General features: G+C 40.9%; 1 protein-coding gene across 2 annotated transcripts in view; it reads right to left on the bottom strand.

The window, feature by feature from the left end:
- Positions 1–8,073, bottom strand: part of DNAJC24 (DnaJ heat shock protein family (Hsp40) member C24) — a 72,617-nt gene extending 64,544 nt beyond the window's left edge. Inside the window, exon 1 of one of the 2 annotated variants that reach the window (XM_072118589.1) lies at positions 7,122–8,073. The gene's annotated coding sequence lies outside the window, so the exon portion shown is untranslated. The remainder of the gene's footprint in view (positions 1–7,121) is intronic. The other variant, XM_072118587.1, reaches the window with a different exon arrangement.
- Positions 8,074–17,398: the final 9,325 nt, after the last annotated feature.

Here is a 17,398-nt window from a genome sequence, read left to right as displayed (position 1 = left end):
TATTTATAATTCCACGGTTGTCCGATGGTCACGCCCCCCGATTTGTCTCGCATGAAAGCCGGCGCCGATGCGCCACAATCCGATCGCGTGCGACAAAAACCCAGGGCAATTTGGTGCAAAAAGGAAAAATTCAACAGAATCCCGGTCCGCAGACCCTTAGTAAATGTGCCCCAACATGTTAACTTCTACCTACTTTATTACTAAAATTTTTATTTTTTCGAATTCATATTATTTTATTATTATGCCATCAAAATTGCTATTTATCTTATGATGGAATTCCTACAGTATAGATAGGACAAGGGGTAGTCAGATGTCTTGGAAAGGGCACAAATGATGATGGTTTAAACCATTTTTTTGGTTGTACTGTGTTTGATTGTTATCCCCCATACGCACAGTGGGGCACATTTGCTTACCTGGTCCCTGTGCGATCCCCGAAAGTGCATTTTCCAACCGGAATGCACATCTACCGCGATTCAGAAGATTGTGCGCACAATTTCCTGCATGTGTCGCTTCCCCGCTCAGGTCCGCCGGACTTCTCCTTCTTTATCCCAGTGCATGTAAGTGCTTGATCGTGCAACACAAATTGAATCTTAAATCCCACGCTCAGTCCGAATCCGTTGGATCGTCCGATGGACTGCCCACCAATTTCTGACGCATGAAAGTCAGCGCCGATGCACCAAAATCCGATTGCCTGTGATCCCCAGTTAAATCCCTGTCCCAGCGGCGCAATCCCCAAAAACATTGGAAAATCAGACAGAAATGTGGCCATGGGACCTTAGTAAATAAGCAGCACCGTTAAATAGCAGCACAGACACTGTAATGATTACAGAGTCGGCTCTGCTGCATGTTCGGGAAGCAGGGACTCTATACATCATAAATCAATATGGTGTTCGGAGTCCCGACCCCAGGAGTGGATTGTGTTAGTGACCCTTCACAGTCTGTGGTTCACGAACCAAATTCTTCTTTCCTGTGTTCAATTGTTATACAGTGTCGGCTCTGCTGCATATTGGAGAAGCAGGGAATCCATGCATCATATATCAATATGGTGCTCAAAGTCACGAACAGAGAAGGAGGTTGCACCCTGCAGCGTAAGTGGTTCCCGAACACAACTCAGCAAGTTTTAAGCCTCCCAAACTCTAAGCAATCATCTTTCATTTGCTTTGGAAGTTTCATATTAAAATTGTAGTATTCAATACCAAGTTTACTATGTAGGTGAAAGACGTAGAAGACGTAGAACATTCAGATGCCCAAAATGACACGTAAAACAGCTGTTATCCCTTTTGAACGTTATAGAGATAGACGACTGGACCAGCATCGGGGAATGGTGTATACGACCAATGGAGGAGAAAACCCAGTACTACTATTCTATACAGAAGACTGGTACTGGACCAGCACCTTGGAATGGTGTATACGACCAATGTGGGAGAAAACCAAGTACTACTATTCCATACAGAACACTGGTACTGGACCAGCACCTTGGAATGGTGTATACGACCAATGGGGGAGGAAACCCAGTACTACTATTGTATACAGAAGACTGGTACTAGACCAGCACCTTGGAATGCTGTATACGACCAATGTGGGAGAAAACCCAGTACTACTATTGTATACAGAAGACTGGTACTGGACCAGCACCTTGGAATGCTGTATACGACCAAAGTGGGAGAAAACCCAGTACTACTATTCCATACAGAAGACTGGTATTCACTCTTTAATATTATAGCTTTGTGCAATATCCAAAAATAAATTATATAAAAATTCTCCGTATGCCAAAACAAGGGGCAGCCATTGTTAGAATAGAGCGTATGGTGATCCACCTACACCGGGCCGGACCTCTCCTCCTCAATCTGTGCAAATCTCAAGAAGGTCAACGTCTCAGCGCTCCTCACTCTAGAATGCATCAGTTCCGTGCAGTAATGTGGTCTCACGTGTCATCCTCAGCCAGACATCACACGTTTCCTGCGTCTCATCACAATCCAAGAGAAACAGACCCATCGGCGCTCCTCGGGGGCATCTTAAGTGATCAAACTTCAGCTTGTTGTGTCTATGTTTGTGTTCCAAGGAGTTGCACACGTTATGTAGAGTTCATTTGTGTAACACGACGACTATGACCCTGGTCTTACTGTATAACCATCGCAAGACTGCAAAAATATAGAACTTATTTTAAAAACTTTCAACATGGATATCTGTAATATTACCAAACAAAACAAGACCAATTTATAACTATGGGTTGTCTGTAAGTCGGGTGTCCTTAAGTAGGGGACCGCCTGTAATAAAATGCTATTAAACTGAGCTAAATATTGTAAATGAAATAAAGGAAAACAATCAAAGAGAATAAAATCAAGTAATGAAAATGAAAAGAAAAAAAAAAATCACTGCCTGGGAGTGGAATAGTGTAATATCTGACAATATAATAAATATACAGGAGGTCCCCTACTTAAGGACACCTGACTTACAGACGATCCCTAGTTACAGACGGAACCCTCTGCCCCCTGTGACCTCTGGTGAAGCTCTCTGGATGTTACTATAGTCCCAGGCTGCAATGATCAGCTGTAAGGTGTCTGTAATGAAGCTTTATTGATAATACTTGGTCCAATTACAGCAAAAAATTTTGAAACCCCAATTGTCACTGGGACAAAAAAAAAAAATTGCATCGAACTACAATTATAAAATATACAGTTTCGACTTACATAGAAATTCAACTTAAGAACAAACCTTCAGAACCTATCTTGTATGTAACCCGGGGACTGCCTGTAGTAAATGATGAATTCATGAAAAAATCAGACCACACATACTACTCAAACTACTCAAAAATGTATCAAATCCTGCACTATAGAGTTCTGGCACTGCAAAGATACAAAATATAGTTTGGTGCCTTTTCAAGCTTTTGTGCACAAAATATCGAGACATTTTGTATTCTTACAACGTTACATCTATTGACCTTTTAAAAAAAAAATCTCCTTCAAAGTCAGGTGAAAATGAGCAGAGAAGAGTAATATTTTGCCTGAGATGAAGCAAGATTAGAGGCTGCAGGAGGAGAGTCACTTCAGTCAAGTTTAGAGGCACTTCAGACTCCTCAGTCTTTGGTTTTGTAATAACTAGAAGCATGGCTAGAATAACCAGAAATATTAAAGATAAGAATCTCATCTTCAGATTGTTCGTCAGTGATCTACAGAACTGGAAATACAGGCGGTTAAAAATAATTAAGGAATTGGATCTTTATCTGCAGCTAATGTTCCCAACTATGGGCCACATTTATCACTTGTTTTTTCTGTTGTTTTTGCGCCTTTGCATTCAGGCGCACCGTTTTTGCGCCATTTTTGCGATTAAACGTCAAATTAGCCGCGCAGCTAAAATAACCACCTTTCCCTCATCTATCGTTCATTTCCAGATGTTTTGCTGCGCCTAATGATATTCATCACGTGCGACTTTTGCATTTAGGCGCAAAAACGGGCGCAAAAACACTCCAGCCCGAAGGTGGCGTTATCTGAGAAGAAAGCACTGAGCCCCTTTGCAGAACAGCTCATTTCTAGCAGCAGAGCTCAGCCAGACACTGGTACATATAATAGATACATTAGATACACTGCAGACACTGGTACATATAATAGATACATTAGATACACTGCAGACAGTAGCTGCAGACTCTATTTACAGTTCATCACCTTCTATTTACAAAATATTCTGCAAAACGCTGAGCTCACAGCAAGAGCAAGAGAAGTTTGCAGAACTTTGCAGAATGTTGCAGATACTACATACAAGTGTCCCCCATGTAATTCTGCACAGTGTCTGAGGGGGATATTGTGCAGTATTACAGGGGTGCAGCAGGAGACTAGCACTGGGGGATCCCCTCCAGGAGAAGCCACTGCTGAGGAGGTCACTGGGTGCAGGGTGTCACACACCTGGGTGCTGCTGTGAGTATTATCTTCATTCTGGGCTGTGGGAGAAGCAGAGAGGAGCTTGTAGCAGGATCACATGTAAGTGCCCGAATCTAACATTGCGCCAAAACTGCGCCTAAACTGTGTTAAAGTAAAGTGATTAATAAGAGGCAGAAAATATACTTATCACAGATGGTTGTAGCTTGTGATAATTCTGGCAAAACAGTGCGCCAGAATTTAGGCGCAACTACTACACTTAGGCGCACAAAAGTGATAAATGTGGCCCTATGTCTTTAACTGTGTCTTTGGCTCTGTAGCTCATAGAACCACAAGGTGATATCTGAAAGATGTTAATCTTATCTTTAATATGACACCAGCAGTAGGTTTCTAGGTAATATAGAACTGAAGATAGGGGCATCTGAAGTGAGTCTCCTCCTGCAGACTCTAAACTTGATTCATCTCAGGCAAAATATGACTCTTCTCTGCTCATTGTCACATGACTTTGGAGAGATTTTGTTATAGGTACATGGGTGATATTTCACATAAAGAGGGTATTCTAGAAAGGACATTCATGCCCTTCCAGAGGGGGGAGGTGGTAGTTTAATGGGGTAAAATCTTTTAACATATAGGAAAAAAAGAGTGTCCTGTTGATAAGGCTACTTGTGATTAGGGATGAGCAGACCCGTTAAGATTTGAATTTGGACGAAATTGATTTAACAGTGGGGGGTGATGAGCCTGAACAGCAAACCCAAACTTCTGTGTAAAGTCTTTGGTAGATGGTAGAGGGTAGATGAGGGTCTACACCATAGATGAGGGTCTACACCATAGATAAGGATAAATGAGGGTCTACACCATAGATGAGGGTAGATGAGGGTCTACACCATAGATAAGGATAAATGAGGGTCTACACCATAGATGAGGGTAGATGAGGGTCTACACCATAGATGAGGGTGGATGAGGGTCTACACCATAGATGAGGGTAGATGAGGGTCTAAACCAGTGGTTCTCAACCTTTCTAATGCTGTGACCCCGCAATACAGTTACTCATGTTGTGGTGACCCCAAACCATGTACAAGAATATTGTATTTGTGCCAAAAAATGCTATAAAATCGTGGCTCTGATGGCTTTAGGCGACCCCTGTGTTTTGGTCGTTCGACCCCCGCCAGGGTCGCGACCCACAGGTTGAGAACCACTGGTCTACACCATAGATGAGGGTCTACACTATAGATGAGGGTCTACACCATAGATGAGGGTCTACACCATAGATGAGGGTAGATGAGGGTCTACACCATGGATGAGGGTCTACACCATAGATGAGGATCTACACTATAGATGAGGGTCTACACCATAGATGAGGGTCTACACTATAGATGAGGGTCTACACCATAGATGAGGGTAGATGAGGGTCTACACTATAGATGAGGGTCTACACCATAGATGAGGGTCTACACTATAGATGAGGGTCTACACTATAGATGAGGGTCTACACCATAGATGAGGGTCTACACTATAGATGAGGGTCTACACCATAGATGAGGGTCTACACTATAGATGAGGGTCTACACCATAGATGAGGGTAGATGAGGGTCTACACCATGGATGAGGGTCTACACCATAGATGAGGGTCTACACTATAGATGAGGGTCTACACTATAGATGAGGGTCTACACCATAGATGAGGGTCTACACTATAGATGAGGGTAAATGAAGGTCTGAACTATTAATCCAAAACCCTATAAAAAGGCTGACCTCAGACGAGACCCTCCGACCCCAGACTCTCCTGAAGTCTATTGCATAAGTTGTGCAATTGGGGGGCACTGTTTTAGTCCACAATACTCAATGTGAGTCCCTTATGTTTTTCCTTATGTTTTGGTATTTGCATCACTTTTTGATCTAGTTTAGTATCCAAAGTCAATCGGGAATGAGATGCATTTCATTCTGTTATAATTCCAATCCCAATAGGACCCATTTAGGCAAATCCTAATTGTGTTGTGGATCTCACGGTGAATCATATACAGTAGTTATATCAGTAGTAGTCCATTATTTTTCATCATAATTTAATTTTAGTAGAAGAAGATATTACAAATATACTCTAGTACACACAGATTTATAATAATAACTAGTACATATTTTTCAAATCAACTATCAAATAATTAATGAACCTTTGCTGAGTTACCTTTCTTCCAAACATGTCTATTCTCATTTTAAAAATATTAGATAGGCTCAGAGCTGTAATTTATGTACCGTACAAGCAGTCCCCGGGTTACGGACAAGATAGGGTCCGGAGGTTTGTTCTTTAGTTGAATTTGTATGTAAGTCGAAACTGTATATTTTATAATTGTAGATCCAGACCAAAAAAATTTTGGCCCCAGTGACAATTGGAGTTTAAACATTTTTTGCTGTAATGGGACCAAGGATTATCAATAAAGCTTCATTACAGACACCTTACAGCTGATCATTGCAGTCTGGGACTGAAGTAAAGCATTCAGAAAGCTTCACCAGAGGTCAGTGGGGTCTGTCTGTAACTATGAGTTGTCTATAAGTTGGGTGTCCTTAAGTAGGGGACCGCCTGTCTCTCTCTTTATATATTTATTATGTATTATATAATACAACAATATTTGACCAACTTTTTTTCCTAAAATATCTCCTGAATAATAAAATACAGTACAGTCATGTTTTGGGGTATTTAATATCTAAAGCTTTTTAAACCCCCCACCCCCCAAAAAAATAAATAAATAAACAAAAATAAATTGGAAACATGCAAAGGGATAAAGTTTTGTATATATTTATAATATTAATAATTTAATTTTAAAAAACAGAAGAAAAAAAACTTTTTAAATTAAGTTTATATTTATATATATAAAGCATAAAAAAGCGCCATAGCACTATGGGGACTAAAGTAACCCTCCCTGATATATATATATAGTTAGTGTAGTTGTAAGTCCATAAATTTGTACATTTTTAGAGTGAATTACATTTTCTTACAAGGAACACAATAAAAAAACCTAATTTCTCCCTTTTTTTCTACCACAAAATTTTCTTTTCTGCAATTTTTTTCATAATATCGATTTGTAATTTTTATGCTTCTCTGATTCTAAAGCTGAAAGGATGAAAAGTTTAGGTTTTGTGCCGTAAGTTCATATCAATAAATTTTCACAATCCAGTAAGTCAGATATGTATATAAAAAAATGAAAAAGAAAAAGACATAAAAAAATTTCCATTTTTTTGCCCGGATGTTTCACTTACCTTTGCATACGTTGCAGATGCCGGGGAACGAGACACGCGCCGATCGGTAAGAATTTCTCGTAGCTTTGGAGTCCCACGAGACGGATGTCTATGTCGCTGCCTCTCGAAGATCTTATGAAAACTCAAAAAGGTACAAGAATCGGGAGAAATCTCTGCACATGGCTTTAGGGTGCACAATTAAGGCAGATTTTTCGCTCTGTCTTTTGCTTGGTTTAACAAAACTAATGTTTACTCATTTACAGCTCAGTAAAATTGTAATGTGCCTAATGAAAGACAAATCCACTGACAGCCTCGCTTATTGCCCTTCATTAGCGTCGGTGCTTAATTTAATATAGATCTGAATAGACATTAGGGAGCCTGCAGGAGGTTAAATGGTGAAAAATATAAGAAATTAAATCACAGATTATTGAATTTGCTGTTTCGTTTCGGTGACACCTAACAGACACAACCCATTAGGCATGTAACACCCGACGCAGGAACGTCTCAAGGTAATTAATGGATTAATTTACCAACATTGATGATTGAATGAAACCTAATATCTACGGGTGGCCCATACACGGCGGGGCAACTGCTCATATTCCTACTGATACCCCTTAGACATGTTTGTCTAGGCTGAGCATGTGTTTCTACAGCGAGAGAGAAGTAAGAATCTTCTGACGTTGGGTTATCTCTCTTGGCTACAATAGGAATGGACAACAGTCCGATCGTTCTCTCACCTAACATCCAGTTAATTCAAATATAGGCAGATTGGGCGGCATCCCAGGACCCAAGGCTTCTAGAGGGCCCATGGTTACCCAAACCACTCACCAAATTTTATACTGAGAAGGACCTTCACCCTTGAAATCCTCTACATCTGTTCCTGTCCACTAGAGACATGTCAGGACCATTTAAGATCCTCCAAAGATCCTGAAACCGCAGCCAGAAGGGACACCTCCTCCATTCCTCGAGAAACTTGATTCAAGTTACATATAGAAAGTGAAGTCCAGACTTCTAGGACCCATGGCCATGGCAGTCTTAATTTGCCCCTGCTCACTGATAAGGAGAGTAGGGAGGACCCCATACATCTCATGACCATGCACAATAGACCTAATTTGGGCGACTAGATTATGGCCCCATATATGATCGTGTTCGTGAGGCCAATATGATTGACCAGGACAGTTGAAAGTGACAATACAGGTGGAGTGTCAAAAATTACAGTTTTTTTTTACCTTGTTCCGATTCTGCATTCCTGTGGCCCAACCCATGTACTCATTGGGCAGTCACGTGGCTGGGTCACAGTAGGGAGACCAGTGATTTTCAGCAGTGACGTCACATTCATGTGACCTATAACTCATGACATCTGACACTTCTGGCCTATCAGGAAGTGTAAACAGGGAGCCATGCTGCAGGATCGGGGAGCCACAGCAAGGTAAGTGTATTTTTTTTAATCTCTCCCTTTGCTCTATGAAACTGCAAAAAACTTTAACTTAACACTAAAGCTGCCACTAAAGACCCAGAAACTGTAAGAATCCCCTAAATGTGGAATATAATTTATTGTATTTTATAACTATGATATATCCCAAAATGTTCTCCTTAGTTAAAAAATCTCAATCATAATTGGTCTCATTTCACTTATAATGTTGTTGACAAAAATACAGGAACCTCATCGAGGCCTATTTAGGTAAAAGGGTCCGAATTTTTAGTTTTTCGGCATGCCTATTCTGTTATAGCAGTGGTGGCGAAACTATGGCACGGGTGCCAGAGGTGGCACTCAGAGCTCTTTCTGTGGGCACCCGGGCCTTCACCCCAATACAGAGTTTGGGACTCAAGGCTTTCTCCTGTGGTCCAGGATAGCCCAGGACGTGCCGTGCTCAGCACTATTTTCAAGCAACATCCTTGGCTGCCGGCACTACAGGAGGAGTGAGAAGGTGTGGATAGAGATGGATTGTCATTGGAGCTCCTGCTCTGGGTCCCCTGATTCTCTCTCTTCAGGGGACCCTGAAAGGAAGCTACAATCCAAATTTCTCTATCATCTTTCTATTGTATTGGTGAACTCAGGAGGCCAATACGATTACCTGTGATACAGCAAGGATCAATAAGTTCCTGGTTAAATTGTCTTGTTGGCACTTTGCGACATATAAGTGGGTTTTGGTTGTAGCTTGGGCACTCTGTCTCCAAAAGGTTCGCCATCACTGATCTATAGCAATGGTGGCAAACCTATGGCATGGGCGCCATAGTTGACACTCAGAGCCTTCTCTGTGGCCCCCATGCCATCAACAGAAAGGACTTCAAGGTAACTTCATGCAGTCCCAGACACCCCAGTGCTCTGTGCTATTTTACACTACAGGGACTACAGGAGGAGTGGGATGTGGGATAATTCTTCCTGAAAATCAGGGGACCCTGATTTTATCCTTTTTCTTTCTACTGTATTGATGTCCTCAGGACGTGATACGATTGAAAGCTACGACAAATTGTGGAGTAATAAATTACTGATTATATCGCCATGTTGCCACTTTGCCGTAAATGATTGGGTTTTCGGTTGTAGTTTGGGCACTGGGTCTCTAAAAGGTTCATCATTACTGATCTATAGGTTTGTTTTAAAGGAATATTCCAGACTTATGTAAATATTGTTAGAATAGATGATCACTTAAGTCCTCTTGTCTCCTCAGGGGTGGGACAGATTTGTTTATTTGCATAATTCTCTGGCACGCCCATGAGAAGCTTTCTATTCACCCCATTCATCCAGTAGCCATATGAACAAGTAATTTTAGGTTGAAAAACAACATATATGCCTTAGTCATATGGCCGCTTTATTATTGGGTTTTAAAGAAAGCTACTCATGGGATTGTCCAAGACGTATGCACAAAAAACAAAGCTATCCCACCCCTGAGGTTCCTCAAATTAGCATTTTTAGTGCCAATTGTATTATTTTGTAGGGTTTTATCCCAATCTAAGAACTCATTTAGGTCTTATGAAACTTTGAACAGTACGTTATATGAATGGATGGAGTAAAAACCCATAATAATATGTTATGTATGAGTGATATTATTGTTTACAGGAATGCCATAAGTATTTTGTATCATCACAACAAAGCCTGCGTCATTTAGGGTGTCATTTTAACTATTTCTATTGTTTGGAGCACGGAACTAATTGAGGTATCACTCGGAGGATTCTGCACGTGTTAGGGTACGTATGGGTAAGTGTATGATGTTAATTTGATTTCGCATAAATACAATGGATCATGCTTTACCTGTCACTTCCAAACCCATCAGCGTTATATAATGCCTGTATTCATGGGTCTAATTGAATTATTATTTGCTTGTGAATCTGGAAAACACCCTTTTATAATCTGCATTATTATTCCATATGGATGATTTATTGGCTGTGCACAAGTGAGAAATGATCGCCGGTGTCTGGATCTTGTCTTCTAATTAAATTTAAAGGGCCAGTACATTTAAAACGAGACTTGCCAATGTATACAGTCAGTGATATGGAAGCAAATCCATGCGGAATAGATTTTTTTATTTCCATCATGTACATCAAGTATACAGCCATGTATTAAACCCTCTCTGCACAATCTCATCAGGGATCTTGCTCAGTACGTATTATCTTTATTCGTTATATCCCTGAATTTCCAACAGTTATTCAACGGAATTATTAAATCCTATATAAAAACTTTTTTTTCCCAAAAAATTTGGGATGATGAAATTTTATTGGATCAACCTACCTTGTTTAGAGTTAAAAATTGATCTTAAAGGGGTTGTGTGGTTTGGAAGACCCTATTACAAGTTTAAAATTTAAGATCCACCTCTGTAGGCCAGAGACGAGAGCTGGTGTGGTAAAGTGTTTCTTGTACTGAATGACCCGGCATGTCTATACATTACATACTGTGTGAATCTGCATCTCATAGAAATACACTGAAGGTTCTGCACATATTAGATGGCGGCTGATGACTGATTCAAACATCAGCATCTTTATTTACTATATAATATTATTTTATTTGGTTCCATTATAAAGAATGGCTGAACAAGCTCTTATACTTGTTATGTCACCTCCTCATCCTCATAGACTGTAAGCTCTTGTGTCACCCCCTCGTCTTCATAGACTGTAAGCTCTTGTGTCACCCCCTCATCCTCATACACTGTAAGCTCTTGTGTCACCCCCTCATCCTCATAGACTGTAAGCTCTTGTGTCACCCCCTCATCCTCATAGACTGTAAGCTCTTGTGTCACCCCCTCATCCTCATAGACTGTAAACTCTTGTGTCGTCCCTCATAGACTGTAAGCTCTTGTGTCACCCCCTCATCCTCACAGACTGTAAGCCCTTGTGTCACCCCCTCGTCCTCATAGACTGTAAGCTCTTGTGTCACCCCATCATCCTCATAGACTGTAAGCTCTTGTGTCACCCCCTCATCTACATAGACTGTAAGCTCTTGTGTTACCCCCTCATCCTCATAGACTGTAAGCTCTTGTGTCTCCCCCTCATCCTCATAGACTGTAAGCTCTTGTGTCTCCCCTCATCCTCATAGACTGTAAGCTCTTGTGTCACCCCCTCATCCTCATAGACTGTAAGCTCTTGTGTCACCCCCTCATCCTCATAGACTGTGAGCTCTTGTGTCACCCCCTCATCCTCATAGACTGTATATACGGAATATGATGGCGCTATATAAATTTAGATTATTATTGTTATCATAAGTATTAAAATTGCTTTTGAACCCCCCCAAAACCCCTTTAATGAATAGGCTAATGTTGATGCGTATTTGTGACTTGTAGGGAGAAATACGGGTATAAAGTTTTTACAAGATAGAACCCAAAGTCCACCCCGAAGGAAAACCTGTTGATGAGTAAGATCCTTCCTCTCCCCGATCCTCCAGATGGTGGCTGAGATTCCCTTGTAGACAACATCCTTTGCTTCCCCTTCTCTGCATATAAGACATTCGGATGATTTGCATTGGTTAATATTACATTCATCCCGCAGAGATGGGAACTCGGCACCAGCAGATCTTGCTCGGCGTGCGCCGGCTGTAGATCCAACCCGGTGTTCATCTCTTTGACTGTCTCCCACAAAGAAAAACACATGTAATCTCCATAAAATAATTTGATGCCTATTTCTCACACTGCCCGTCATGCATTTTGTATAGATTTCTGTATTACCAATCCCGGATATTCTGCTGATGCTCTCGCTTCTCTTTTAATATTAATGCCGGAAGCAACTTTATTGTGTAGATGGAGAGATAGAAATGATAAGAATCTTCCTATAACGGAAGGTAAAAAAATATGTATTTATTCAATATATTCCCAAGGATCAACGATTTAAAGGGATATTCCCTATAAAAAATGATGTGAATTAAAGGGGTAGCTGTTTCCAAAAATTTTAAATATTTTTTTTGGAATGAATAGATGGTCATTCCAAGAATTCTCAATTAAATGGAGATCTATTGATTTCAGATTATTTTATTTTACTTGTGGTGGATCGTTTGGGTCATGTTGGTGCCATGAGATGTTTGGGGAGCCCTTTATTACCCCGAAGCAATACCCAAATAGAAATTTGTTTCATGCTCTACCTGTTTCTCCATCAACTAGTGAGAACCCTCCCCATTCCATAGATTGCTGTGGAATCCTCCAAGGAGTCGCCCACTTGCCGATCAGATTGTTATCCCCTATTCTGTGGATAGGGGATAATTTGCAAACTTGGTACAACCCTTTCAAGGCCATGCTCACACAGAGGATGCCCATGCTGACTATGGTGCTTGGATTTATCAATGATAAAAAAAAATCCTAAAATATATCTCCTGTTGCTTTCAATAAGAATCAGGCCCCCGTTTCAGGTGTTACAGGAACACTGAATCGGAATAATCAGTGTGTGGACCCCTAAGCCCAAGGGCTATGACATGTAAAAATATCTGTAATTTACAATGTGAATTAGGTAATGTGCACCCTAGGGCTACTTTGAGACACCATGTTTGGCTATTGAAATAAGAACCTTACGCCGGTCACATAAACTTGACCAAAAACTTTGCAGAGACCTGGATCACCATAACGATAGGAGTCTCTGCCTCTGCCTAATGCAAAATCTGAAAAGTAACCACAGCTTTAATTTATGACCTGTAGGAAATGTTTTTTGCACAAACCAAGATGTTTTCCGATTACTTCCACATGAGAGCTCTTCAGTCATCTGTCTAGATGTCGTGTCAGTTGTCTTACACAATATTGGACAGATTATTAAGTTCATCTTGAAAGTGCTTGCAAATTAGAGAATATCCTGAGTCTACACTGTAGGATTTGTTAGTAGACAACGTTGTTCCACCCGTGGATCATCTTCTATAGAAAGGTTTAGAGTGATGGTTTGCTGTTTGCCAGGTAAACATTTATACGGTCATGAATTGTGGTCTCCAACTGGTAAACATTACATGTATAATAACCAAAGGGTCCTATACCTTCCCCTAGACAAGTGATGGTGAACCTTTTGGAGACAGAGTGCCGAAGCTACAACCAAAACCCACTTATATGTCACAAAGTGCCAACATGACAATTTAAGCAGTAATTTATTGGAACCTTCTGTATCACAGGTTTTAATTGTATTGGCGTCCTGAGGTCACCAATACATTTGAAAGATGATGGAGAAATTTGGATTGTAGCTTCCCGCCAGGGTCCCCTGAAGAGGAAGGATCAGGTAACCCAGAGCAGGAGCTCCAAGGATACTTCATCTCTATCCACACCGTCTCGCTCCTTCTGTAGTCCTGGCACCCAAGGATGTTGCTTTAAAATAGCACAGAACTTGGCACATCCTGGGCTGTATTGGATCACAGGGGAAGGCCTTGAGTTCTATCTGGCAAACTCTAAATTGGGGTGAAGGCCTGGGTGCCCACAGAAAGAGCTCCGAGTGACACCTCTGGCACCCGTGCCATAGGTTCACCACCACTGCCCTAGACCAATGGTCTCCAACCTGTGGTTCACCAACTGTTGTAAAACTTTCAGCATATCCTGGTATTGATTACTTGGTAAATATAGGTGACCCACGGCTGGAGAACCAGAGGTTGGAGACTACTGGTCTAGTGGAAGGTCTAGGACCTTTTGGCCAAATTATAATCACTTTGCCTTGACTACTCCTTCCATTAAAACGACTAGAAGAGGAAGAGTTCCTGGTGAGGCGTGAAATAGTAATTGTCCTTTATTTTTTCACAGATCACAAAACATTGTGATTATGAAAGGTCTAAGAAACGGAAAATAAAAATGGAGGGGAAAGAAGGATCTATTTAATTGTCGAGTGAGACGATAATTTATGGAAGCTCTTCAATTTTGGTTTTGAATGAAGTTGAAGGCAACTTCCAAGCCACATTTGGCATAAGTGAAGATTTTGAGTGAAATATAAGAAGTCAATACTAGAAAACATTTGCCATCTCTGATTAGTGTAATCCACACATAGTTTGGTTGATTAGACCTGAGGATGGCTAGTCCATAGATCCACAACTCTTTGCGTAAAGATCCAGCCACTGAGGAACATCTCAGAAGATTTACAGATCTAAAATATTCACTAGTCTAATTATTTCTCTGTAGACAATGTCGAGCAACCTAAGAGGGATCTATACTATAAATATGGGGCTCATATAAAGATGTCAATTCTATTAACAATGCTGTGATGTTATATACTCCTATGCTACTCCACATAGTCTCCACAATGAAGCATAGAAGGACAATCACTCATTTCAGCAGTAAAATGTCACTTTACAATGTTTTACACAAGTACTTGAGGGAAGAATTTTACAGATGCTTAGCAGAGACACGGGTCATTATTTATTCTCATAGCTTCCTCGGGCTATTCCAAGTCATGTCATAGTTCTAATATTTTGAAAGTTTTAGATATATTATTTTTCTGCACCTACCAGCTTTCCTGGATATATTACAGTATGTCATGGGTTTATACACATGGTTGTAAATTCAGTTAACTATAAACCTATTATATGACAGCGAAAGACACGGGGGTGAACCCGGAAGAAAGCTACACAATACTCTGCACCTAAAGGAGCGTTCCGGTGCACATCCACACCGGCTGCCACATTTATGCCGGCAAGTCCAACATAATTGTGGTGCAGCCCGTGAAATGGGTGCACTAGGAGAAAACTGCTGCACTCAGTTTATGCACTACCGGCACGTGCAGGGTCTGCCATATTATTGAAAACCGCCGGTCTTCAATAAGCTGGTGCACTAGCGAGGCAAACTGCACGTAGTGCGCACTTTTGATAAATGTGGGCCAATGTATACAATCTGCTGTGTAGCATCTTGGTGGACATGGGACCTCAAGTGTGTGCTACAAATGTTGCAAGTTTGAGACCTAATAGGGTTTGCAGCTGTATAAATGTATTGTACAACTAAGGGTAAAACATCTGTCCATCAAATTGAACCTTATTAAAATGTGCTTGAACTACATACTCAAGCCATCATGACTATGCATAAATACCCATGTTGTGTCCACAGTTGCCAACCCCCAGGATGATGACACCCTAATGTGCATTTTTGGACGGAATAACTACATTTGGCTTCGTACAAGCTTGGAGTTGTAACATACAGCAGATTGTAGACCCGTCGTGTCATCAGACTGGTTTGGGGCCAATCCAAAGGGCATTATCCAAGTGGCTCTATCAATTTCTTTAACGACTGTGCAAGGATAAGGACTAACAAGAGGATTGCAAGACTTTTGGAGAGAGCATGTTCCTGGTGGAGGTTGACCCAAGTGGGTCAGGAGACACAGATTTGAAGCACCAGGGTGTAGAGGCAAAGAATAGTCTAGACTAGAGATGAGCGAGCACTAAAATGCTCGGGTGCTCGTTATTCGATACGAGCTTTTCCCGATGCTCGGGTGCTCGTATCGAATAACGAACCCCATTAAAGTCAATGGGAGACCCGAGCATTTTTTTAGTAAAAGAGAACATTAAAAGAACAGTGCATAATAAAATATCCCAGATGTTTGCAGATGTTTTACTTGTAAGAACACATTGAAATAACACTGTTCTTCACTTTCCAGGTGTTCGCGCGTGTCTCCCGCTAGGTTAGGAGATGTTCAGAACATCTGGAATGTGAAGAATATTGTTCTTTCAATGTGTTCTGCATTTAAATGGTCCTGTATTCACAGTTTTTAATGTTTTAATTCTATTCTTCACTTTGCAGATGTTAGCGCGTGTCTTCCGATAATGTCGGAGATGTGCGCGCACATCAGCAATGTGAAGAATAGTGTTATTTAAATGTGTTCTGCACTTAAATGTTCATGTTTTCACTGTTTTTAATGTTTTAATTCTATTCTTCACATTGCAGGTGTGCGCGCGTGTCTCCCGCACAGCTGCAAAGTGAAGAATAGAATTAAAACATTAAAAACAGTGAACATAGGACCATTTAAGTGCAGAACACATTGAAAGAACACTATTCTTCACATTCCAGATGTTCCGAACATCTCCGAACCTAGCGGGAGACACGCGCGAACACCTGGAAAGTGAAGAATAGTGTTATTTCAATGTGTTCTTACAAGCAAAACATCAGTAAACATCTGGGATATTTTATTATGTAATAAAAAATACTGTTCTCCACTTAATTTAATGCTCGATCTCGAGCCGGCGAGATACTCGTCCGAGTAATGAGCCGGTCCGAGTATGCTAATACTCGACCGAGCAGTATACTCGGACGAGTATACTCGCTCATCTCTAGTCTAGACCAATGTCAGGGTAATTGGAGTTCAAGACAAAGGAAAGGATGGGCAGCAATTGATCAGAGTCAGTTGAAACCATGGTAGTCACCAAGAACGAGAATAGTGGAATCATAGGTCAGAGGGTGGACTTCTCAAGGAAGATGGGCAAAATGCTAAATATTTGGTGGACAATAGGGTGGTCTTCTTAAAGAAGTGGTCTTTTAGAGAGGTTACACTATATATAACTCTAGACAAGACAGCAATGCTTTCCATCATCCATATTACACCTTTGACTACCTCCAATTTGTAATGCAAATCCTCATGAATGACCTGCGGACAAACCTGAAGATTCCCACCTATGGATTCCTCATGTACTAACATTTACATGTACTTACATTCAGTAATTTTAAGAATCCACATTTCTCACCCAAAAGTCACTTTCTGTCTATCTTTCACACACAAACTCACTTAACATTTTGCTGCCAGAGGGGACAACGCGTTTCACAGCCTTCAACTTAATGTGTCATTAGACGCTCTGGCAGCCAGATGGTTAAGCTTGTTCCTAAATGAAATCTGGTCTCCGCACATATCTCGGCGTGTTACCCAATTCTCCTTAAAGACAA

The sequence above is a fragment of the Engystomops pustulosus genome, chromosome 7 (assembly GCF_040894005.1).
Source record: "Engystomops pustulosus chromosome 7, aEngPut4.maternal, whole genome shotgun sequence".
Classification (NCBI taxonomy): Eukaryota; Metazoa; Chordata; class Amphibia; order Anura; family Leptodactylidae; genus Engystomops; species Engystomops pustulosus.
The sequence above is the reverse complement of the archived record's forward strand: the minus strand, read 5'-3'. Positions and strand labels throughout refer to the sequence as shown.